Source organism: Octopus bimaculoides, chromosome 3 (genome assembly GCF_046866305.1).
Source record: "Octopus bimaculoides isolate indiv1 chromosome 3, ASM4686630v1, whole genome shotgun sequence".
NCBI lineage: Eukaryota > Metazoa > Mollusca > Cephalopoda > Octopoda > Octopodidae > Octopus > Octopus bimaculoides.
In genome coordinates, this window is record NC_142930.1 from 68,693,841 (window position 1) to 68,721,413 (window position 27,573).

General features: G+C 36.4%; 1 protein-coding gene across 2 annotated transcripts in view; it reads left to right on the forward strand.

Annotated features, from left to right (window-relative positions):
* LOC106882651 (uncharacterized) overlaps positions 1 to 27,573 on the forward strand; it is a 138,977-nt gene that overhangs the window by 57,616 nt on the left and 53,788 nt on the right. The window contains exon 1 of one of the 2 annotated variants that reach the window (XM_014933399.3): positions 5,834 to 5,975. The exons of the other annotated variant lie outside the window; for it this stretch is intronic. The gene's annotated coding sequence lies outside the window, so the exon portion shown is untranslated. Of the gene's footprint in view, positions 1 to 5,833; positions 5,976 to 27,573 lie in introns of those variants that run through there. 2 annotated transcript variants of the gene reach the window in all.

Here is a 27,573-nt window from a genome sequence, read left to right on the forward strand (position 1 = left end):
GGGCCACCGAAACTGATTGGTAAAATCGGCTGAAATGGTTTTATAATACTATATATATTCTTTTATTTGTTTCAGTCATTTAGCTGCGGCCATGCTGGAGCACCGCCTTTATATATTTATATGTATGTATATATTTATATATGTATATATATATGTGTGTGAATATATATATATATATATATATATATATATATATATATATATATATATATATATGTATACATGTCTCTTAAAGGATAGAGCTCAAAATCAATGCATTGAAGATACTTTATTGCAGCAACAATTATAATAACAGAAACAACCACAATAAGCCAAACCTATGCACATTTCAATAGGGTATCCCGGAAAAATAAACCACATCATAAGATGTCTCGTAAAATATTGTAACAAATTACAACATATTACAAATTTCTGGATACTCCACCCTGATGAGATGGAGTATCCAGAAATTTGTAATATGTTGTAATTTGTTACAATATTTTACGAGACATCTTATGATGTGGTTTATTTTTCCGGGATACCCTATTGAAATGTGCATAGGTTTGGCTTATTGTGGTTGTTTCTGTTATTATAATTGTTGCTGCAATAAAGTATCTTCAATGCATTGATTTTGAGCTCTATCCTTTAAGAGACATGTATACATATATATATACAAAAACTCAACTGTGAGTTTTTGGCTAAGACTGTTAACAGATACTATATATTTTGTAAAATTTGTTTTATAAAAGTATATATTTAATATATATATATATATATATATATATATATATATATATATTTATATATATATATATATATGTATGTATGTATGTGTGTGTGTGTATACACATATATATATATATTCATATATGTGTATGTATGTATGTATGTATATTTGTGTGTGTGTGTGTGTTCAGCTAAAAATCTCATTGCATAGGTAGCTGAGAACGGTTTTAAAATGAAAATACTGAAATGGTTACAGGGTATATGAGGAGGTATACGTTAAAATATTTATTAAACATGTGTAGATGAATGTAGGTTAATGAAAAAGTATATACCCATTAAAAAAAAGTATATACCCATTAAAAAAAAAGTATATACCCATACGTAGGGTGAGAATTATTGACTGGGAAGGAGGCATTTAAGTTTCGGTGCTGTTTGGGCAAATGAAAAAGAACACATGGTGATAGGAAACGTACACTTAAGTTCATCATACTATATAAGATAAAATAAAAATTATTTAGAGAAATAGAAGAAATTAGGTATACTAGACATTTGAATGGTATATGGTGGATAAGCTTCACTGTAATATGGCTGTTGTAACATTAGTTGATAACACCGAGAGCGAGATATACGTATATATTATCTACGTTACTGCGTAATATCTGGGGTAAAGGTTGGCTTGTTGAACTCACGAAGGGAGAAATGTAAGGTCAAGACTGTGCCAGTTTGTTTATGTTATGTACGACTAGTGAGAAAAAGTTAGAAACAAATGCAATGCTTGTACTGAGAGAAGCTGAAGTAATATCGTGGAATAATGTTATGAAGGAGATTAACTTCACTGCACCATGATATGCAATGCCTTATAGTATGTAGAAATGTATGGTAACTTTATGCGTATATGTAGTAAACGCGTAATTTTAGCCTCATTTTACCATGTAGATATTGTGATTGAAACACATTTCTTTTTCCTCTGTGAGACAAGAAAACTAATAATAGGTAATAAGCCTAACTAGTGACAACGTTTACCCCCCCCCCCCCCCCCCTTGCCCTCCCCCCTCTCTCACTCTCTCTCTCTCTCTCATGATTCATTCATCAGAGAATGGTGAGCGGTTTTTCTACTACAGAAACCGATCTCTAATAAAACAACAAAAACGGCGTAACAATTCGGGACGATCTTCCTTTTCTTATTACAAGGAAAGAAAAGAAACAAACAACCAAAACAGACATGTGGTTTAACCACATGATCTATTTTCCATAATGTGGCTAAAAGTGTGTTTACTAAATCCATCTCAGTAAGTCTCCCTTACATCTCTTATTTATCGCTACCAAGTGCTATCTAGTACTTCACTTAATTAATACATGTACCAAATTAATTAATACATGGAAATTAAGGCAGACCAGTAAAAATATATTTACCTTGTATCTTGAAAATATGTCCTCACCACTTCTTTCTTTCAAGAAAATACTTGTTCCTGTCCTTCTAGTATACTTTCACTTCCCTCAATATTACATTTCCACTCAGTCGATCAGTTGATGGGTCTTGTCTTGCGAGTTACTTGATGATCACACTAGTACTGGTGCTACGAAAACAGCATCCGATACACTCTTTGAATTGGTTGATGTTAGGAAGGGCATTCAGCGGCAAAAACTATACCAACGCAGACACTCGATCTCATCACACTCTTTTGGCTTGTTGGTTCCTTTCGAATCATCCAACCCATGTCAGCATGGAAAACGGACGTTAAACGACGACGACGATGATGATAAATTGTCGTTCATGAAAAATTAGTGGAACCTAAAATCTTGGCTCCTCCTAAATAGAGCAACTGCTTCCGTCTAGTTTCCAGGTCAAATTAATAAATGCTTCATGCCAGGTATACTACCCACACTCATTCCCGATAGATTTCCGACTTACATGATCGATAGACAAGAAAAGATACATTCAATTGCTTACAACTCTGTTTATTACTGATATCAGTCCTACTATCAGTATATAAAAATTATGGCGAGTACCTGGTCGTAGATTTCATTGCTGTTATTTCTTAAATGTATGAAGGAAGAAAATGGAAAGTGCATGAGAGAGTTAAGAATACTCACTTCATTCTCTTGAACTTCTAAGTTTTCTCATTGAATATTCTCCTAACTCTAACTCTGCTTGAAACATCTTCATACTCGAGAGTCGTCAAAAGCTATTCAGTTACTACTTCCTTGTCACTCGCGAGGCTAAAATGTCATCTTGTTCAAGGTCATAAGTACGATGACAAAGAAGAAGTGTAACTGCTTGTTTTTCGCAAAATGCGTCATTAGCTATGTGAATCAAAACTCAAAGTTTGAAAACTAAATGAATGTAAGTTAGCACATATGATTGCCACAATGAATGTAAGTCGCACATATGATTGTAGGGAAAGAATTCGAAAAAGAAAAGCAATAAAAAATCAATATAAATCTAATATTTTCATTAATAGAAATAACATTTATATGGACTAGTGTTTCTCCACCGGGGTCCATATAAGATTTTGTCGAAATTTATTCTGCAATAAATCGATTATACTTCTACAATGCACAAAATATTTTAACAATTTTTTTTATATACAATTCCTATTGATATTTAATTATAGAAATATAATTCGATTTTTTAAATCATCAAATGGATAATAGGGCTCATCCGAGTAAAATAGGAATCAAAGGGGTCCATAGCTAAAAAATGGTTGAAGAACACTAAATTCTAGACCACAGAGGTTGTTGAATCATTGAAAGTTAATTCTTGCTGTCTTAATTACCTATAATTATAAGGGTATTACACTTTATACACTGCTCAGTTTAATATCAACCACCTGGCCCTGGGGTGCCTTTATCGCAGTTTATTTGATTGCAAATTTTGAAAATAGCCATCTGTCCCCTTCTTGTTTACATATTTCAAAGTCTTAAACATCTGTCAGTGCAGGCATTGACAGATGTTTCAGGTTAAGTATAAGTCTCACCAGTTTAGAAGGACATGTAAAGATCTGCATAACTTACTGAAAAAAAAAAACTAATAAAAATAATTGTTACTTTCATAAAGTTATGGTAACGGTTTAAAACAAAACAAAATCAATGATTTTGAGGTTTTAATTCTCACTAATCGTAGCATTTTATAAATACAAAATCTCTCGACATTTTCTTGTGTCTTATTCGTTTTATTTGTTCAGTGAATAAGTTCTGTTGAAGGAGATGAAATGTTTTCTTCAGTTTCCAGTCATCATACGTCATAAAGATGTGTTCAGAAAACTGCTGTTGTGGTTGCTATTGTTACTGTAGGGTTTTGTGGGTTTGTGAGGTAAAATTGCTGACTATGTCAATTCTTCTCCAATATTGTGGTTGTTAGTTCAAGAACCAGTCTAGTCGTTTAAATATAGTTACCGTTTTTTTCATCAATAACCCATATACTTGATACACAAACAGTAGTCCGACAGTTACAGCAGCAACAGCAGTAGTTTTTCAAAACATATGCTTGATCATTGGAGTGATAAAACTTCTAACACTGGCACTAAGCCATACATTTGGGAAGAGGGTTTATTCAATTTGAATCAGTTCCAGAACTTGATGAGTAAATTTTTGTTTTTTATTTTATCGATCTCGGAAAGATGAAAGGCATAATTAATTTCGGTGGTATTTGAACTCAACGAAAAGAGCCAGAAAAACTACTGCAAGGCTTTTTGTCCATCTGTATAAAGATTCTGCAAGATAGCTTTTTACAGCGGTTGGTAACTGGAAACTGAAGAAAAAGTTTCATCCATCTTCGTAATATTACTTCGAGAAATCATGAACATCGTGGCTGCGTGGTAAGAAGCTTGCTTCACAACCACATGGTTCCGGGTTTAGTCCTACCGCGTGATACCTTGGGCTGTGGTACTACTATAACCTCTGGCCCACCAAAGCCTTGTGAGTGGATTTGGTAGACAGAAACTAAAAGAAGCCCGTCGTGTATATGTGTGTGTGTGTGTGCCTGTGCCTTTGTGTCTGTGTTTGTCCCCCACCACCGCTTGACAATCGGTATTGGTGTGTTTATGTCCCCGTAATTTAGCGGTTCGGAAAAAGTGATCGATAGAATATATACCAGGCTTTAAAAAAAGGACTGGGATTGATTCATTCGACTAAAATATTCTTCAATGCGATGTCCAGCATGGCCATAGTCTAATGACTGAAACAATATAGCCGTCTGCTATGTAATTGGTATATCATTGCTGTCGACATATTCTGGCATGCCGAGTTCATGACCTAAATTCGAAGATGGTCGAAGCCATCTCTGTTCATTTATGTTGCATTCGGAAATATTTCTGCCCAAGACAAATTTCGATCTGTTTTTTTTTTTTTTTTTCCTCTCAAAGCTTTCTTTTTGTCACTCCAAATCTGTTGACTTAATCTGTTGCCTACTTTAAGACCACTACTTCACACTTAAGCAGAGCCTACTATGTTGTAAGTATTCGGGTCAGGTCTCCGGTTGGTGGATAACTCCATGATTTCCAAAGAGACCCTAAAACTCGACTCGGCCACTGTTCTTTCCCAATAATAATAATAATAATAATAATAATAATAATAATAATAATAGTAGTAGTAGTAATAATAATAATAATAATAATAATAATAATAATAATAATAATAATAATAATAATAATAATAATAATAATAATAATAATCCTTTCTACTATAGGCACCAGGCCTGAAATTGAGGGGAGGGGATAGTCGATTACATCGATTCAACTGGTACTTAATTTATCGACCCCGAAAGGATCAAAGGTAAAGTCGACCTCGGCGGAATTTGAACTCATAATAATAATAATAATAATAATAATAATAATAATAATAGGACTGTTAAGCTAACTCCTGCGGAGGGTTAATTAGGCCTGCGGCCGAAAACTAGGGAGAGCTAAATAGCATGATTATAACACGTCTATAATGACTGTATACCCCGGTTGTATTTGATTGGAGGTTAAGGACGGATGAGAATTAATTCTGTGATGCAATCATTCTAGTGTTCCAGTACCAAGTTGAATTCCAACTGATGGCAAATTTGTCCCAAAGTTTTTATCTCGACGTAAAATTAACGAATCGAATATCATTTATCTCCCCCTTGATCTTTGACGTCATCTGACAAACGCCGACCAAGATGGCGTGAATCAGCCAAGCTTTACCTGCTAGAAATAGCAATCCAAATGCCTTTAAATCAGATCCCAATGCTGAATGTTTAAGAACCAAATGATTTTTAATCCCGAGATCATCCTGATTTTAAAAAGGTATGTCTGTAAATTTCAAAAAAGTATAATATGTCTATATAAAGCGAATATAGACTGAGGTATCTGGGTCCCAGATGGACAGACAGAGTTTCCTTTTTATTATTATATATGTTATAATGACTAAGACAAAAAGAATACGACAGTTAAACATATAAAAAAATCACTAACAGAAATACGCATATGCATAATTTTGTTATTATATTGACTCGAGAACAAGACCTGCTTGCTCTTGTTTCATCTTGGCCCTTTTGTGCTGCTCTCTCTCTTTGGATATCTCTCCTTTGTGCAATTAGGTGCTCCGTTTCATTTTGACGTCTTCGAGCCTGTCTTCTTGCGTCTTGCGCTCGTCTCTCTTGTCTCACTTCTTGTGATTGATCTAATAACCTTGATGTATTGTTTAATCTTCTTGCGTCCAGTTCTTCCCGAGTGAGACTGGCTGTTCTTCGCCTTTGTCTCTCTCTGGCTAAGTGTCGCCTTCTGTTTGATTCATTCTCCATAGTAGGTGGATGAGTATATTTAATGCAACAGAACACAAGCTTCAAAACAAATGAGTGTGTGTGTGTGTGTGTGTGTGTGTGTGTGTGTGTGTGTGTGTGTGTGTGTGTGTACGTTAGTTTGTTTATATTTCTAAACGTAACCATACAAAATCCAAAATTACACAGGATTACATTAACGGCATACATACAGAGACTTATTATCTACACGTTCTTTATCTCTGTCTGTCTGTCTGTCTCTGTCTCTCTCTTTCTCACACACTCTGTACCGCCTGAAATGGGAAAAGATCTTGATGACAAACTTCACCGCCTTGTCGAAATTCTTCATTCATAAATATTTACAAACATCACTGGAGGGGCAAGTATTTGTAAATACCTATAATTACCTTCCTTTTATATTTAGCTTTCTTTAAACAGACAATATTATCAAGCTTTCTTTCAATAGACAATCTTTTAATTTTATGACTTAAAAATTACTATTATTTACTTATCTTATATTCTATTAACTTTGCAACTTTTTAAGCAGAAACAATCTTCCAGAACAAGCGTCTATCGAAATACAGAGAAAATGATTTTGAGGTGCAAAAATCTTGCTTACTTATCTTATATATTGTTATTAATGTTTACCAGAAAAAAATCAGCATTCATCGAATAAAAATGAAAATGTTGTTGAGAGAGAGAGGGAGGGAGAGACAGAGAGACAGACAGAAATAGAGTGAGAGAGAGAGAGAGAGAGAGAGTGTGTGTGTGTGTGTGTGTGTGTGTGTGTGTGTGTGTGTGCGTCTGTAGATAGATAGATAGATAGAGAGAGAGAGAGAGTGAGAGAAAGAGAGAGAGGCAGCATTCATTAATAGAGTGTTTGATGTCACTCCCTCTCTCATTGTTATTACCATTTTGTCTCCTCTTTTTTTTACTCTTACTGACACTGCTACTTCCTTATTGCGTGATTTTGAACAAACTTAAAAACAAGCTCATTATTATAATCGATGTCATACCTCTGTTGCTGATAGTGTAAATTACAAGTTTGGAATTCTCCATATCTCACAGCAACCGAACTTAATAAAGTTTATGAACTACACTGAACAAATTTTTATGGAAGATGACTACCTCTGGTCACTTTGAATTGTGGGGTTTTAGTAGAATGTCCGTTTTACTATATTTTCAAGAAACCATTCAGAAGAGGCGTCTGCCTTCGTGAGTGATGATAACCACAATTCCGTTTGCAATTAATGAGGCAGTAAGTATTAACAACACCCCCACTTCTTTATATCCGGATCTTTCACTCCGGACGTAATTATCGTGACCTTTGCCTATTTCCTTCAAAGAAATCATGTTTTGAAATCATATACTGCCTTAAAATTCATATTGCTAATATGTATATTTAATCATTGATGTGCTCCACACATATTCACATGATTTCTTGTGTCCAGACATATACAGAGATACAAACACATATACAATATGTGGCTGAATCGATTGATAAATAACCGGTTATTAATACCTCTATTTAGACGTGTGTGTGTGTGTGTGTGTGTGTGTGTGTGTGTGTGTGTGTGTGCGCGTGCGTGTGTGTGTGTGTGTGTGTACGCGCGTGCGTGCGTGTATGGAAGATGATGACATGTATAGACATGGCGATTAAGCATCGCAATTAATCTTTGTATAAATCGAATTCAATTAAAGATTGACTCGATTACGAATCAATTTTCCATTGAGCTTCCTACAACTATGTCACGACAAATTAGTAAGCAAGCTTTGCACTACTCAACATAATGGGTGCCATTAATAAGCAAAGTGGCAGGGGGGATATTATCACTGTGTCTAAACAATGAATACTGATGCTCCCAGTTAAATTTGTAACCATCGGTAGAAGTTTTATATATGTATGTATGTATGTATGTATGTATGTATGTATGTATCTATCTATCTATCTATCTATCTATCTATCTATCTATCTATCTATTGACATGGCCTTGTGGTTAGGGTATTTGGCATATATATAAGATGCACCTAAAAACTGAAAACAATATATATATATATATATATATATATATATATATATATATATATATATATAATACGAAGTGTAATCAAAAGTATCCGACTTTTGACCAAAAAACAATATTAAAAACTCACTTTTTTGATTTAGTCTCCTTCAAAGTATTCGCCTTGGGAGTCTACACCAGTGCTTCTCAAACTATCTGGTGTGGCGTACCGGCAGTTTTTTTCCGCCAATGTGCCAAGAACAGGTAATATTTCTTAGTAATATTATTTGATACCGGAAATAATATATATAATGAATATAAAAAAAGTTGACAATTTTTTTATCTTATATTTATTTTGTAAATAAATAATACAATATTACATGAGCATTTTATAAGCATTTCATAATGTTTCTTTTCTGGAAACTCGCCGCGTACCGGCAGCCGATTGCTCGCGGACTGGCACCGGTCCGCGGACCATCACTTTGAGTAGTACTGGTCTACACACTTCTGCCAGCGTTCCTGTTACTGCTGGAAACATTTCTGGAAGCCACTTCTTGGGATGCTGTGGAGTTGTACCGTCGAATTTTGCTTAATGCCCTCTGTTGACTCAAATCTCCTCCTTTTGAGTGATTTTTTTTTTTGAACTTTGGGAATAGCCAAAAGCCACACGGAGCCAAGTCTGGGGAGTAGAAAGTCTGACGAATAAGTGGTGGGTTTTGCTTGACGAGGAATGCTTGGACGACGTGGCGGAATGAACTGAATGAACTAACTCATGGCTGACTCCAACTTCGGCAACATTCTCCTCAGTAGTAACACGACGGTCTTCCACAACGTAGCTCACTGTCCATTGAGGTGCGGCCATCTTTGCACCGGCTGTACCACTCCTTTATTTGTGTTTTTCCCATTGCATCATCTCCAAAGGCCTTCTCGATACTCCGGACTTGCGTATCACTAAGTTTTTGGTAGAATTTCATACAGTATCTTTGCTCAATGCACTCGGTCATCTTGATTCAAAAAGAAAAATCACACAGCACACTCTTCACGTCTGTACTCAACGCGTCACTGCAGGTGAATGGCGCAACCTACAGACACGAAAATTTTTGCGCATGCTCAGGAAGGACGCAGCCACCTAATACCCATGCGGATTTTGCTCACGCATTACTATTTTGTGCAAAATAAAAATCAAGGTCGGATACTTTTTGAGTAAACCTCGTATGTGTGTGTGTGTGTGTGTATCAAATCCCTGTAGCGCAGAGGATAACACGCTGGACGTATACTCCAGAGATCGTAGATTCAAACCCCCACTCCAGATGAGATGTAATACTTTTAGAAGTATTCTCGTGACATTCTGTTGTCCATCGAGTGAATTCTCGCCTTTTCTTGTTTATTGGAGATCGGTTATTTTAATAAGTGGTGTGTAAAAACATTCATTATGACAACTTTTTATATAGCCGCAGGCGTGGCTGTTTGATAAGAAGTTTGCTTCCTAACCACATGATTCCTGGTTTAGTCCTACTGCGTGGCACCTTGGGCATGTGCCTTCTGATTTTCTATACTTTCGGACCTACCAAAGCTTTGTAAGTGGATTTGGTAAAGAGTAACTGGAGGAGGCCCGTCGTATGTATGCATATATATGAAGATTAGTTTGTATCGGTTGAAATTGTTTTGTAACGGCGGCAAGTTGTAAGATGTGAAAGATGAACAATGCATGAAGTTTTAAGGAAATATCTATTTTTACTCGTTACATTATACAATACCTTACCTTGACGAGCATGTGATAAAATCGTAAAGCATGCGAAGTAAAGATAGATATAGATTTTCCTTGCATAGTTTGTGTTTGTGTTCTCGTCATTGTTTAGTAGTAATTACAGAGAGCTAGAATGATGTTGTAAGAGAACAGAATTAGAACTAGTGAGAGTGAGAGTGTGGGACGTTGTTTTTCTTTTTCCCTCGAGCCGTTTGTCTGCCTGCTTCCATGATTCTAGTGGTCAGTTCACTAACTGATGTTAGGTCTCTCTCAACTCAAGAATTGTCACCAAAGTGACTGACTGGTTGAGTCGTCACCAGGTGACCACTGGTTGAGTCGTCACCAGGTGACCACTGGTTGAGTCGTCACCAAGTCACCACTGATTTTTGCTTGGGGGTTCTTGCTTTTATAACTATCCAGAAGGATAGACATATTATTGAGAACTAAGGATGTAGTTGGTGGTCTTGTTATCTTAATTCTAGCTTTTCATGGTTTAGAAGAGGTTAAAAAGGGTCAAGTGGTGAAGACATTATTTCGGCCTAACTAAGGCATCTGGAAAATGTAAAACTGCTGTCAGAAAAAAAAAACCCATTGTTCCACCGTGAGAAAAGTTCTGTTGAAGTGTTAATTTAAATTTGGCCATGATGGATCGAATCCACTTCATGCTTGTAAAGATTCAGGATTCAGTACATATATATATATATATATATATATATATATATATATATATATATATATATATATATATATGCATATACCTGTTTGTATTTGTCCCTCCCCTACTGCTTCATGCGTTTACGTCCCCGTAACTTAGTGGTTCGGCAAAAGAGACCGATATAATGAGTACCAGGCAAAAAAGAAATAATAAGTACTGGAGTCGATTAGGTTGATCAAAATTCTTTCAGGCGGTGGCCCAGCATGGCCACAATCTTAATGACTGAAACAAATGAATTACACACACACACACACACACACACACACACACACACACACACACACACACACACACACACACACACACACACACACACACACACACACGCACGCACGCACACACACACACACACACACACACATATATATATATATATATATATATATATATATATATATATATATATATATACACGAAACCACGGGGTCTATAGGCCACCACCTATAATATATATACACATATATATATCTGTACACATATATGTTGTATACATTTAATCGGTAGAAGTGCAGAAGTTACAAACTGACTCGACAGCCGAGAGTTTCACACATTGGTACTTAACTACTATGTTCCTGTTTTGTATCACCAAACGGACACTCATATGTACTTAGAAATATGAGCGTGGGAACAATGATATATAACTAGCAAACCATTAATTGAATACTTAATCCAATGTTAGTTCTTAAGTATAATCTTAGTATTTTTGGAGATACTTGAAATACTGGAGAGCCAGATGAGTAGCTATTATTTTAATCTAAATAAAAAGAGACCCTCTCACTACTTTTCCTCCTTTTCAAGGCTACATTCATAAATGCATACATGAAAATGCACACGCGCATGACTCTTTAACTGTCAATGGATTGTAGCTATGTTGGAGCAACGTACATTTTGAAAACACCTCACAGAGTGACGACCGTGCTCTGCATAGTTACGAGCTGTCCATTGGCAAAGCATAGCACCCGTTCAGCCATCCAGGATATGGCGAAGTCACGGGACTGTGGCATGGTGGATTGTGAAGAGGTGGCGGAAGAGCTCAACCCAGCCAACAATGCTTCTTGCATTGATGCCAAGCGGAGGAAGCCGAGGTCAACGATCAGGATCACCAAGCTCTATTAAGAGAATAACTGTAACACATCCATAGGGGCGGCGCTCACGGTTGTGTAATCAGCTAATGAAAGATGGTTCCGGGTTCAGTCCCACTGCGTAGCACCTTAGGCAAGTGTCTTCTACTCTAGCCCCGGGCCGACCAAAACCTTGTGAATAGACTTGGTAGACGGAAAATGACAGAAGCTCGTCGTATGTGAGTGTACGCATGTGTGCCTTGGTGTTTGTTCTCACTACTACTTGACAACCGGTGTTGGTTTGTTTACGTTCCCGTAACTTAGCGGTTCGGCAAAAAATCACGATAGAATAAGTACCAAGTTTAAAAAATAATTACTGAGGTCGATCCGGTCAATAAAGATTCTTCCAGTGAGATGCCTCAGCATAGCCGCAGTCTAATGACTGAAACGAGTAAAAGATAAAAGACATATATATAAAACAATATTAATACAAGATGATGAAATGAATAGACTTTATTCCAAATCTCTAAATCACAACAGTTGTTTCTGTGCATCAGAGTTAGCTGGTGAATGTTGAACGTTACACATATTATACGAATAATTGCATTAATATGATCCAACAATAGCTGTGTACCTACATGTCTTCAGATGAGTAGGATCCAATGCATTACTAGATCATCTTTAGCTTCTCTTTGCTTTATACCCTTATGCTGTTGCTAGCATTCTGTTGACAAAGAACAATACGCAAATACAAAAGACGACATGTTGGAAAAAATACCAAAGGAAATTAATGGAAATAAAAAAAATTATAGAATATAGAATAAACAACAAACCCCCCATACACTTCGTTCTTATCCACAGACTTGTCTCGACTTTTCTGGAGATAAACGAATGATTTGGAATAAAGCCTGTTGATTCCATCTTCTAGTATTAAAATTCTTTTGTATAAACTCTGCGGATATTCACGGATTTCCAAATGTATACCCAGTAAAAGGGGAAGTCTTACTGTATGATAGCATTTCTTTTCTACTCTAAGCACAAGGCCCGAAATTTTGGGGGAGGGAGTCCAGTCGATTAGATCGACCCCAGTACGCAACTGGTACTTAATTTATCGACCCCGAAAGGATGAAAGGCAAAGTCGACTTCGGCGGGATTTGAACTCAGAATGTAGCAGCAGACGAAATACCGCTAAGCATTTCGCCCGGCGTGCTAACGTTTCTACCAGCTCGCCGCCTTTAAACGAATTTCGCCCAACGTGGAGCACGAACCCACGACCCCGAGATTAAGAGTCTCGTGCTCTATCGACTGAGCTATGTATGATAGCATTTGGTAACCGATAACCGTTGAGGAGCTTTGGAAAGCACGCTATAAGATTATCACCCAGATAATCCAGATAATGTGTGTGTGTGTGTGCGAGCTGACAGAACCGTTAAACACGCCGGGCAAAATACTTCATGGCATTTCGTCCGTCTCTAGGTTTTGGCGCAGGTGTAGCTGTGTGGTAAGAAGCTTGCTTCTCAACCACATTGTCCTACTGGACAAGTGTCTTCTAATATAACCTCGGGCCGACCAAAAGCCTCGTGGATGGATTTGGTAGACGGGAACTGAAAGAAGCCCGTCGTATGTATATGGCCGATACAACTTGACACCTGTGACGTCGCAATTCATTTCTACAGCTGAGTGAACTGGAACAACGTGAAATAAAGTGTCCTGCTCCAGAACACAACACGCAGCTCGGTCCGGGATTCGAACTCACAACCTCACGATCGTAAGCTCGACGTTCTAACCACTGAGCCATGCGCCTTCACACACACACACACACACACACACACACACACACACACACACACACACATTTGTATGTGTGTCGGTCCCCACCACCATCATCACTCGACAACCGATGTTGGTGTGTTTACGTCCCTGTAATATAGCTGTTCGACAAAAGAAACCGACAGAATAAGTACTAGGCTTAGAAAGAATAAGTCCTAGGGTCAATTTCTTCGACTAAATGCGGCGCTCCAGCATGGCCGCAGTCACATGACTGAAAAAAGTAAAAGAATAAAAGAATAGATATAAGATAAATTTAACCACGCACTAACTGAAGCATCTAAGTGAATATTTTTCTTCAGTTGCATTACAATAAATGCTTGTTGCTTGGAGAATAAAAACAAAACAAAGCGCTAACTTTACTAAATACTTCGAAATATATGTCGATCTTAGAAAATAAATGTTACGAAGCGATATAATCTTCCTGACTGACATTTTTATCAACATTTGTGCTAAAGTACAGCAAAGTTCAGTTCTAAACGTTTGTCTGTGCCGATAATATACAAGATGTTTAGTATTTGGTGAACTAAAATTTCTGTTTACATTATGTTTCGCTGGAACACTATTTGTTCAAACTAAATTTAACGTTAAGCGTATTTCAAGAATTGCTTCATTTTATTTATTTATTAAAAAAAAAATTTATTTTGCTCCGAACGTTTTCTAAAACAACTCTCTGTGATGTATATTTTTTAATTTCTGTGAAATATTCACATTTTGTTTATTTTGATGGGTTTTTTCTTCTTCTTTATTTGATCATTCGAATGTGTTTAGTCTTAAAGATTATGTTTAAATTGCAATGGACGTCTGAAATTCTAAACCCTTCTTGCTGCAAATATGTGGGCATAATGTTCAAGTAAGAATACTATTTGTTACGCTAACGATCTAAGTGAATGGCAAGCTCCCGAAATGCAGAATTGGCGAGTCAATTTCCATTCCTGATTAACCGTTTACTTTCACTGACACCTTTGATGCATTTGGGAGAGATACTACCATTTCAAACTTACCTTGTAAAGCACGGTCCATTGTGTGAGGATTATGAAGCCAATATATACACACACACACACATATACACACGTCAATGCATGTTGTATAAAATATCGTTGAAGGTTGAAATGGTATGATACTCAAGTTGCGAGACAAAACTCCAGTTTTAATTTTTTTTTAAATGTGTGTGTGTGTGTGTGTGTGTGTGTGTGTGTGTGTGTGTGTGTGTGTTTTGCGATCTATTATTAAAACCTGATATCCTCCATCTTGCTGTAGGATAATATGTGGTAGCCAAATAACGACATAAGAGCCCTTAAATGCACGTTACGAGGTTTTTACCCGAATTATACTAAATCTCTCTCTTTCTCTCTCATATATATATATATATATATATATATATATATATATATATATATATATATGAATGATAACAATAAATGGAGCAAAACGCATATAAATAAAAGTTCATTGAATTCCTATTCATGTTTCAAAATATATGTGCACTCTTGGAATTTCGCAGCTGGAATTCCAGCAGCTTTTACTTCTTTGGAGTAGAGTACACATATTTTGAAACATGTGTAGGAATTAAAGGAACTTTTATTTATATGCGTTTGTTCCATTTATTGTTATTATTCATATCTACTAAAAATGCATCACTTTAACTTGGTATCTCTACCTATAAAACGGGTGTGATATCCTGTTTTTTTTTTGTGTGATTTTTGCTACCCATGGTAAAACTATTAACGGATCTTTTTTAAAACGGGGGCCACATTTTTCATTAATGTTTTACGTAGTGTTTTTGGTACCGAAAGACTTTCAAACTTCGTATACTTATCTATTTTGTGTTATAGAACAGAAAAATATTTTTGTATTCGAATTTATTTCATGTAAAAAATTGTCTTATTTCGATAATTTCAACCAATCACTGACGTCCATTCAGCCGATATACATTAAGTGCCGACTACATAAACAAACGATTCTTCGTTTTATTTGCTTTTTTCATTTTAAATTTGCTTTAACCCTAACCCTAACCCTAACTCTAACCCTAACCCTAACTCTAACCCTAACCCTAACCCTAACCCTAGGGTTAGGGTTAGGGTTAGAGTTAGGGTTAGGGTTAGAGTTAGGGTTAGGGTTAGGGTTAATTGTTTCAGAATCGTTTGTTTATGTAGTCGGCGCTTAATGTATATCGGCTGAATGGACGTCAGTGATTGGTTGAAATTACAGAAATATGACAACTTTAACATGGAATAATTTATGGATTTCTTTTTTTTTAAGAAGACTAAGAGAAAAAGATGTTTTATATGACACATTCTACCAGTGTTCCAAGTTTCAAAGTGTTTCGTTATTGAAAAATGTGGCCCCCGTTTTAAAAAAGATCCCTATTAACATATTTACATTGTCAAGGTTTTTTTAAACTGAGATAATATTAATATATACATAAACTTATATATATATATATATATATATATATATATATATATATATATATATATATATATATATATATATATATATATATATATATATATATATATACTCTTGAGTGAGGTCAATTAAGCAACTCACCGTAAAACAGTTTTTTACTTGGTTATAAATAAAATTTACTTTTAACGTTTTCAGCTCCATTCATAGTGAAACCAAGAGAATTACAATAAATCTTTTGATACCCTTTTTTTTTTAATAGACCGCACAAAGAATTTATATTTACAAGAACTGTGTGACTTTATTTGTGCTTCTATTTTAGTTTTCAAACTAAAGCTGCGTTAGTCACAACAATAATACTTCGACAACATAAATGAAAAAAATAAAGGTTTGTAAAACAATAGTTATTGACATACTATTGATATTTGGAAAAATAACTCAGTATTAATTAATCTATGATTATCAAAAAGGCAGATGTTAGCTACAGGTTCTGTTTTATATCTTGGTCAATAAGCTGTTGACCAAAGAGACCGAGCAGCTCGACTACTAACTGGTCAGATGTATTTCCGTAAATAAGTTACGAGACGTAATATGTACACAATAGGCGCCTTTTGGTGAGTGTTCAGCTATATATACATTTCTCCCTCTCTCTTTCTTTATCTACTTCTCTCTTTTTCTATATACCCCACCTCTCTTTCTCTGTCTCCCTCTTTGTTTCTCTATTCCCTATCTATCTTTCTCGTATTTACTCTCTTTTTATATATTACTAGCAGAAATACCCGGCGTTGCCCGGGTTAAAGAGACTAATGAAATCTAAAAACGCCGTCTAGACTACGCATCATCTTTATATATAGAGATGTATATACACACACGCACTCAAACACACGTATATATATGTATATCAATATAAATATATGAAAGTCAATGAAGTTTCGTAAAAGAAGGTGATCATGTACATACTTTCTTGCTGTTGTGATTATAACACCTCATTGTAAACTATGTTCCTTGTTTTCCCTTGTGGAGCATATACAAATAGGTTTCTTGTTGCTGCCCACTCTTGAGCAGCCAACATACAGTTGTCCATGTGAGAAGCAGGGCTCTTCCAAGAGAAGACCAGCTACAGACAGTGTTTGACCCTGATATTTGTTTATGGACATGGCAAAAGTCACACGAAGGGGGAATTGTAGTCTTCTGAATGTAAAAGGAATGTCTGCTCCTGATGGAGTAAGAGGAATTCTTGGAATAAAGACGTCATCCCCTTTTGCACATCCAGAAAGAATGGTAGCCTCGATAACGTGTGACATCATTTTCTAAATAATGCTCATCTGTTATGTTCGGGTTAAAATTTCATCAACATCAAAAATATATGAATTTTCATGGGAGTTATGGCCGTTATGCAAAGAATATAATTTCCAAATTTCATAAAGATCCATTCAGTACTTTTGACGTAGTTTTGGATAAGAAAACAAATGACTAATGTGTGTGTTTGTGTGCATGTGTATGTGTGTGTGATGGGTGTATATATGTCTAGATATCTGTATGCATGTATATATGTATATATGTGTACATATTACATGTACATCTATATATATACATCTATATATATACATCTACACATATGTATACATATACATGTATGTATAGATCTATATATATACATATACGTGTACATCTATATGTATACATATACATCTCTCTCTCTCTCTCTCTCTCTTTCTCTCTTTCTCTCTCTCTCTCTCTGAAAGTATCTGTCATTACAGTATCGAAATGGTGTACATATACATGTATATGTATACATATACATCTCTCTCTCTCTCTCTTTCTGTCTCTCTCTTTCTCTCTTTCTCTCTCTGTGAAAGTATCTGTCACTACAGTATCGAAATGTGATTGTTTCAGTTAGTGGAATAGTTTCATTTTTAAAGTGAAAGTATTTGACATGAGTGTTTTTGTTTCACTTTTGACACGTAATACTTAAATAGTGGAGGAGATATTATGTTGCCGTGTGCTCGAACTCTGCAAGAAGTTAATAATTTTTGACTAAAACACAACTGGAACCCTAAGTAAGGCATGTGTAAAATTTGAATGAAATTGGTTGCGTAGTTCTCGAGTTTTAGGGATTCACACAGACAGACAGACAGACAGACAGACAGACAGACAGACAGACAGACAGACACACATTCTCATTTTTATATATATAGATATATTTGCTACATGTGCATATCTAGTCTTACAAGGTGAAGCACAATCCTTCCGGCGATTTTCTCCTAGTTTACGTAACATATTGTGTTCGCGTCCGCATGTTTGTGTCTAGGTATGTATTTGTGTGTGTGTGTGTGTGTGTGTGCGTGTGCGTGTGCGTGTGCGTGTGTGTGTGTTTGTGCTTGTGTGTGTTTGTGCTTGTGTGTGTGTGTGTGTGTGTGTGCGTGTGTGTGTGTGTGTGTACGTGTGTGTGTGTGTGTGTATGTGTGTGTGTGCTTGTGTCTGAGTGTAGGACTACGTTGTCCAAAGTGTCCTTGATTATAGACGGTAGGATATGATCTGGCTGCTAATAAATAATAAGTCGAGCGACTCCGCAGAGGCCTTCACTCATTGGTTCGAAGTAAACTTAGTTGTTTAGCCTCAACTCAGCTCTGGCCGATCAGACTCACGATGAACCAGATTGACCACGTCTTTTAGTGTATCAGGAATTACGAGGTGGTATCAAAAAGTTCCCGGACTAGTTATGTTTAGTTAAAAAAATTTTTTTTACCTAAGTTTTAACAGCATCTCCTACGAAATAGTCACCCTGCGCAGCACTACACCGGTCCCAGCCTTCCTGTCACTTTTGGAATTCGACCTGGAAGTGTTTTCCGTAAGCGAGTCGAGGACCTTCTGCGATTCGCTCTTGACTTAGCAACGGTGTTAAAACGGCGACCTTTGAAGGAAGAGATGGAAGTCCGCAGGTGCTAAATCTGGCAAATAGGGTGGGTGCGGAAGCGATACCATGTTGTTTTTTTAGCGAGAAACTCACGAGTAACGAGAGCTTGGTGACAGGGTGCATTGTCGTCGCGAAGACTCTAATTCTCCACGCTCCGCAGATCCGGTCGCTTTCGCCAAATGCCCTCCATTAAACATTTCAAAACGTTGCAGTAGAATTCTCGATTGGCCATCTGACCCTGGGGACGAATTCTCGATGCACAATACCGCGGATGTCAAAAAATAAAACGACGAGCATGCTTTTGATTGAGCTGCGGCTCTGTCGTGCACCTGTGTCACTCGAAACATTGCGTACGACCCATTGCCTCGTTGCTGTAAGCTTGCCGAAGTATGCTCAATGTCTGTGTAGCAGACTTCCAAATTTTAACGCACAATTTCACGTTGGTTCTTTGTTCCAGCTTTCTGCTCATGGCAAAAATCGCAGACTACAGCATACATATAATCACAAAAGCATAAATTTCACAACTTGTTAAGTAAACACAGCGATTCCACTCGGCACACTACCTCATGAAGGTTACTGCTCGCTCTCACTGCACATGCAGCGTGTGCTACCATCTGTTGGCGCGCTATAGAATCAGTTCGGAAACTTTTTGATACTACCTCGTATATTGTCCAATATATTCTTTACTCAAGACGCCAATGTGTGATCTGAGGATGTATTTGGTTACTTTTTCTTGGAAGTTGAACGACCAAATACAAGTTTCATGTTAAACATCAAGAGTGGCCGACTTACATTGACGTCACTTTGCACAAGGGAAAATGTTGGCAGCGATACAGCAGACAAACCCGATGATACTCTCTTATGCACTGTTAGAAAACAACTCTTTCTTTCTTCCTTTCTTTCTTTCACAGAGGTGTATGAGGCGGTGTAAGGTATGAGGTGCTTCTGTTTCATTATTTTAATGAAAATGTCGATGTAAGAGAGGGTGTGAGGTAATAGCTACTTTGGGAGAGTGTGATAGGTGAAGAGAGGAAGTACTGGCAGTGTTTCAGTGACATATATAGATGTACTTACATAAACTCCATTATGATAAAGATACGCATGCCAGTTTTTACGAAGTATATATACACACAGGCACTAACACACATTAATACACACACGTACACACAAATTTGCGAAAAGAAAAACAGTATAATGTAATAATTACTTTAAAGAATGTGACAGTTAACGAGAGGAGCGTCAAACTGTGTTTCAGTTACATACATAGACATATATATATAAACTCCATTTTATAAGCATATTTAACATTATATGTATTTTTAAAAATTACTCAGGCAGTCAACCGTACTTTACATTCTCTATATATACACAAATCCACTTGTCTATTAGTCGGATTTAGACTGAAAAATAAAATTTGATTGCTTATATAAAACTAAGATGTAGTCTTTAGTGGAAAATATGAAAAATTTTTGTATGTTATTTATATTGGTTTCAAATTTTGGTACATGGCCAGCAATTTAGCGGTAGGGGTAAGTCGATTACATCGACCGTTCAACTGGTACTTACTTTATTGACTCTGGAAAGATGAAAGGCAAAGTCGACTCCGGCAGAATTTGAACTCAGAACGCAAAGACGGACAGAATGCCGTTAAGTATTTTACTTGGCGTGCTAACGATTGTGCCTGTTCGCCGCTCTGTTATTTATGTTACAAACGAAAAGTGGCTCAAATTGACAACAGTCAAGTTGCTTGCATTACAACAAATAAGCTCATTTTAGATACGCTAACGTTATATTCAAATGAATAACAAATATTTTTGAGGAAACAAATATAAACTAAAAGTAGCTAAGGAATGGGTATGGTTTTAACTAATTCGTGAAATTCTTGAAAAACTTTTTGCATGTTGAAAGCGCACAATAAAGGTCGGTTTCCACTTTATGCTTATTTTGGAAATTGTCATTTAACATGGCGTCAGCAACAATGGTGTAAACTGCTCTTATTTTACAAGTAGATTAATGATTGGTTAGTTTGTTTAGACGAAATCGGTATCTTCTGACATATAGGAAACGCTAATTAATATAGTTACTGATACTGTGAATAGCCGCCGAGCTGAATATAAATTCGGTGTATGTAATTGAAATAGTATAATATATATATATATATATATATATATATCCATCCATATATTGGAGGGGCGGGGCGGTGAAAGAGAGTGTGTGTCTGTGTGTATACATATGTTTATATAAATGCATAGTCAGACGAGTGCTCATTTCTGGATGTAATTTTGAATTTCTATTTGTGCAGCCGCCGCATCATCCCATGTGAGTAAGCAATACCCATTGCCGGCCTCACCTCAGCGTTGTGGAGTATCGATAATTGTTAGAGGCTAAAGGATATACAATAAATAAATAAATTTAGCTGATACACGAATAGAATGTAAACATCAGAGTGGGTAAAAATACACCTACACGATCTTAAGTCTAGTCCTGTGCCTTGTTTGCTGTGAATGCGCGAGCGGGATCTTTAGGAATCTGCCCATTTACGATGGGAAATAAAGGGATAGTATTGCAAATCTAAACTCTCTAAATTCACGAACCATACGTGGAGGTGGAGGAGGAATCCAGAGTTAATCCTCATCGCCGGAACTTTAACAAGAAAAAGTTAAAGTGATTTATTAATGCAAAACTCAATATCCACTAAATAATCATACTTTTTCACATTTTTTCCTGATTACCTCTTTTGTAATCCCGAAAACATCGTGACCATTGGTACAGCCGTTTGACCGTGAAACGAAAACAGACAGACGGACAAAACGTCCATTATACTAAGAAGTTGACTTACTTCCCTTCGCTTCTTTTATTTGTTATCTCTCCCTTAATTTTTATTTACATTTTTATGCCCGTAAACTGAGCAATTACCCTCAATATCCACTAAATAATCATGCTTTTTCACATTTTTTTTCGCTAAAAACCTTCCTGATTACCTCCTTTGTAATCCCGAAAAACATCGTGACCATTGGTTCAGCCGTTTGACCGTGAAGAGAGTACAGACAGACAGACGGACATAACGCCATTATAACACCCAGTAAGAAGATATTAGAGTCAGTGAACAGCCTCGTTACTATGTTCTCAGCCTCTTGTTGGCCGTTATATATACATACCTCTGTTATATATGTTCATATTAGTTTTGTGAGCAGAAATTCACTTGAAATGTATCTGTAGTAGGATAAGCACTGTTTGTACTGTTTTGACTTGTTTCTGTTTGAAATAATATATATTCTGCTGTTATAACTTGTCCAATAAGTCGATCTCATCGATGCACATGATAATGGCCAGTTCAGTTATATATCATTTCAGTCATAAATTATTATTTTTTTTATGTGATTGACGCAAATTATAATTAAAACATATATGTGATATTGTTTAAAGTAATTATGATAAAACTATAAATGACAGAAACTATTGCATGCTTTATTTATTTTTTCATCCATTCTCATACTATGTAATGATTAACTATTTATCTATCTTTTTGCCATGAAGGCACTGGGAATGACGAAGATACATTTTAAAATACATTAGCCAGGACACACACAGACTGACGTGTGTATGCGCGTTCGTGTGTGTGTGTGTGTGTGTGTGGGTGTGTGTGTGTGTGTGTGTGTGTGTGTGTGTGTATTTGTCATGTGTGAATAAATATATAGATAACTATTGCCGCCTCTCTACACTATAACTATTTATCATCATCATGCAAGCTGTAAGTTATATTTTTATAGTTAATCTTTTATCATAGTTTATCTTTTTATAAAGTACAACAGCAGTTTGTTCTCGATAAACCAACCCATGACTCTGTTAGAGGCCTCTCGTTTATTTATTTATTTACTTATTTATTCATTTATTTAATTATATGTTTATCGTTATTAAGAACCGGATCATGATGTTTGAGTGTATGTAGTAACATTGTTATGAAGAGTTGCAGTAGTTTCTGGTTCTGAATTGGAAGTAGTCATGATGGATTGTAAATTGTCATGAGTCCACGCATATGCAGGGACTTTTAGGGTGTTAACCATGTATTGTAAATGTTTACAGATGCAATACTGTTTCTTTGATGTGATTCTGTAGCTGAGCATGACTTTGTCATCATGACTCCATTTGTGGATGTTTTTGTAACATAAAGGATGTGCATGTCTTTCATATGAAGTGTCTTGGCTATGCAAAGATGATGTCTATCTGCAGGTGATTAAGGAGTTGGATGAGAATATCATCGGCAAGACCTTATTATATTCAGACATTATCTTATTTTTATATTCAGCACATATCAATCTTTACACCGTATCCCAATCACTTTTCCATAAAACAGACGCCAGAGCTATCATCACGCAACTCACACATATCTTGTTCAATATTCGATTCCCAAACAATAAAGAATTTGTTTTCACATGGGACTATGAGTTGCTACTTCCAAGCTAGGTGCATCATTTATTTATTACAAGCAGCAGCTAACCTTTTTCAATAAATATAGACGTTTACATTTTTACCTCTTATATTGAAATATAATGTTTTGACTGAATAAAACGATTGATTCTAAGCAACTGTTCCCTGTCACAACAATTCATTTGTCTACAAAACAAAAATTTAACAATAAAAGTGAACACATTTCTTCAGCGCTCCATTAGTTACTACTACAGAGTGGGTACACTGGAAAACTACATTCTTAAATTTTCTCACTGAATTCTCAGACACAACTGAACTAAAAAGATTCACATTGCCTACGAACTTCATCACACTTTCAGTCTGCAGCCATTCTGCAGTTTGCCTCAACTACAATATTGTAAGAGGTACCCTCGATTATACCTTCATTAAACAGCAGAATGTATATATGTATGCCTCTGTGTGTGTGTGTGTGTGTGTGTGTGTGTGTGTGTGTGCGTGTGCGTGTGCGTGCGCGCATTTTATAAATTACAATAAATTCTAATTGCTGAAGCGGAAAACCAACCAAGTGAAGAATCTTTTTGCCACAATTCTACGCCGGACTCTGCGAATAATTGATGACGAATACATAAAGAGAAAAGTTTTATAGAATCATTCATTTCAGGAATCTTTTCCGACTAAATTCAATAAAAACTCATTGAAAATTCGTTGAAACCGTCAATGCTGTCTGAAATTGCAACATGAATAGAGTCCACCTCCTTTAGTAATACTACTACTACTACTACTACTACTACTACTACTACTACTACTAATAATAATAATAATAATAGTAATAATAATAATAATAATAATAAATTCCTGATCTGGTCATTCAGACACATAAAGTACCAAGAATTTCAAGAAATTCAAAATAGTTATACTCAACTATTCAAACCAATAATGTTTAAATACTGTTTCGTATCAAGTCTATTTGATGCGTACAACAAATTTAAATCCTGATTCTACAAATATCCACTGAACCAGCATCCGATAATCTGATTAGGCATTTTGTGAGCCCCTTCTTCTTTTCACCACCCAAAATAATATGCCGATTCTAGCATTTTCCACGCAATAACAACAGTATTATCTAACCTAACAACCCATATTAAACGGATTTGACAGGAAGAAACACCAGATATTAGCGCACAACACCCTAGTCACATATGATTACGAAAAATCTTAATCAAGTTCAAGCTGACAGATGCAGATATGACACGTGCAAACAAATGCAAACTTATATCATATTTCATATTACAGTTAAGAAAAAGATGCTTTCATAGACAGCTTATAAGCACTTTCGCCTCTCAAATTTCAACCAGGCTGTTTAGTCCATTACTAAAAGAATCTCCACCAATTTTTAGAGAATTCTTCTTAGCTAAGAAGTCTTCAGTATTTTGTCCACCCGCTGTTGAAAGTCTCAACATTTGCTGCCTGTTTTGTTTTCAGCTCAGTACATACACATAAGATATTTGAAATACAGAAATATCAAGAAACAATTTACTTAAATTGAGTTTCCAGGATAAATTGAAGACGCTGTTGAGATGTTGCTAGTAAGAGATTTTAGCTAACGTCATCTATACCCAAATCGTGTAAAGCCTCAATATTTTTGGCTACTCACATATACGCCTATAGCATTTTAAATCAAGTTTCCGCGATGTGCTTTTACTGTTAAATGGGAAAACTTTAAAAATCTCTACTTTAGCTTGTGGTTTCAGGGTGGCTCGGCTGTTATTTCCAGCAAGTCGCACGACCTCGTAGGAGCCTCTTGTTGACACGCGCCCTTGGATTTGATGTAACCACTGATGGAATTATCAATACTGCTAACTGCTTCACTGTTTTTACGGCGTGGAAAACACATGTTAGCCATTCAAAAAACACACAAAGACCGTTAACTTCACTTAAACATTTATTATTTGGTGTCAAAATTTTTGTTGCAACAATTGCAATCTGGTCACTGATGCAGTTCAACTGCATCTGATCTATGGCTAGGTCGCTGATTGGTATATATAACCTCGCCACAAACCAGATTCAGTGAAACCACGGATCTCAGTTGATGCGACGAAAATGTTGACATCAATTAATAAATGTATGCGTATTTGTACGTATCTATGACTGTATGTATGTATGTATGTATGTATGTATGTATGCATGGATGCATGTACATGTATGTATGTATGTTTGTATGTATGTATGTATATTTGTATGTATGTATGTATGTATGTATGTAAGCACGTAGGCATACATGTATGTATATATGCGTATATATGTATGTACGCATGAATGTATGTATATATGTGTGTATGTAATATATGTGTATGTATGTATATATGTATGTATGAACGTACGCATATGTGCGTGTGTACGTGTGTGTGTGTGTGTGTGTGTGTTATGGTCAGGTAGCTCTTGGGCGCTACTGGTAACACATAACCCAGTACAACCTGTTGCACGATCGGGTCGTCGGTGACTAAACCGGCAACCCCATCAAGCTTGCTTGGTGAGGAGGGTGATTCTTGGACACCCTGCAGGACAAAAAATAAGACCTGCCCAAGGGCGGAAGAACTCATGAGCAGTCAACGGCCATCCAACAATATGTGTACACGTGTATCTATACATGTATGTATACGCGGGGACGTTGAGATAACTGGGTTGGTATCCAGGCACGCGGTTGGTCCACTGGGAGTGGGAGGCACCTCTGTTGTTGTTACAACATTTCTGTAGGAGAGGAAAACTATAAGAGAAAACCTGCGAGACAGACAATACTCGATGATGTAGATTAGTTCTTCTTTTCGAATTTAGGTTGTCCATGTTCAGAGAGTGGGGCTGGATTTGTGCAAATCCTTCCCCACAAAAAATAAAAATCATCATGCACAGGTATCGCTTAAAAAAGTAAGACCTGTCACAAAAATGGCTGGTTGTAACCTTCGCATAAGTGGGACTTTCGATCAGGCGATGGCAATACTCGAACATGAGTTTGCAGCCATCATATATATATGTACGTATGTGTGTGTGTGTGTATGTATGTATGTATGTATGTATGTATGTATGTATGCATGCATACACGTACGCATGTGTATATGTATATATGTGTATGTATATATGTCTCTTCTATTCTTTAAATATTATTAATCTTCCACTGAGGGGGGAGCCTGTTTCCAACGAAGATACAGAGCTCCATCTTTGGGATGTAGTTAATACAGACAAATTCACATTTGGAACTTGGGAAAAGTCTTGCATATTTTCACTGTTCCACTCACAGACTGCACTTGTAATGTACGAATTAGCCGGTTGATTTCTTTTTCTGATAATCCCAGTTTATCCAGATTCTCCTTTAAGCATTTACTAAGAAATCTAGTGCTCCAATTATTATTGGTATGAATTTAAATTCAGAAGCTGGAGGTTTCGAAGAAGTTGTCCTTAGATATCTGCAGGGCAGCTGACCTCTATGATGGTACATGTCTTTGCCCCTCTGTCCAAAACAACAATATCCGGTCTGTTATGTTTACATTTCACAAAAGTTTTGATGAGAATATTCCACCAGTATTCCTTGAGTTGGTGTTTATGAATGTATTCCATAGCAGAGGGATTTTCTAAGCTTATTTCAGGACACTCTTTTTTGCGGATGGCCATTGTAAATTGTTTTAGCGACAACATCGTGTCACATAGGGAGGTGGCGCCGCGACGACGTTTTAGGACAACTGCTAATCACATGCATGATGTCTTCCACAGAAACATATGTATGTATGTGTATGTATGTATGTATGTCTTAAAAGACATGTTAGGATCCACAATGAGCAGAACTTACCTGCAGGTATTGGTAGTACAAATCAGAGGTGCAATCTGTGTGGGTGTTTTTTTCAAAACATTGTCTGGTTTAAAAAGCCACATCAGACGCCATGAAAGGGCTAAGGTGTAGGTGCAGGAGGTGGTCAAACTCTGTGTAAGGAGTAGACAACCACCATGTATGTATGTTTGTATGTATGTA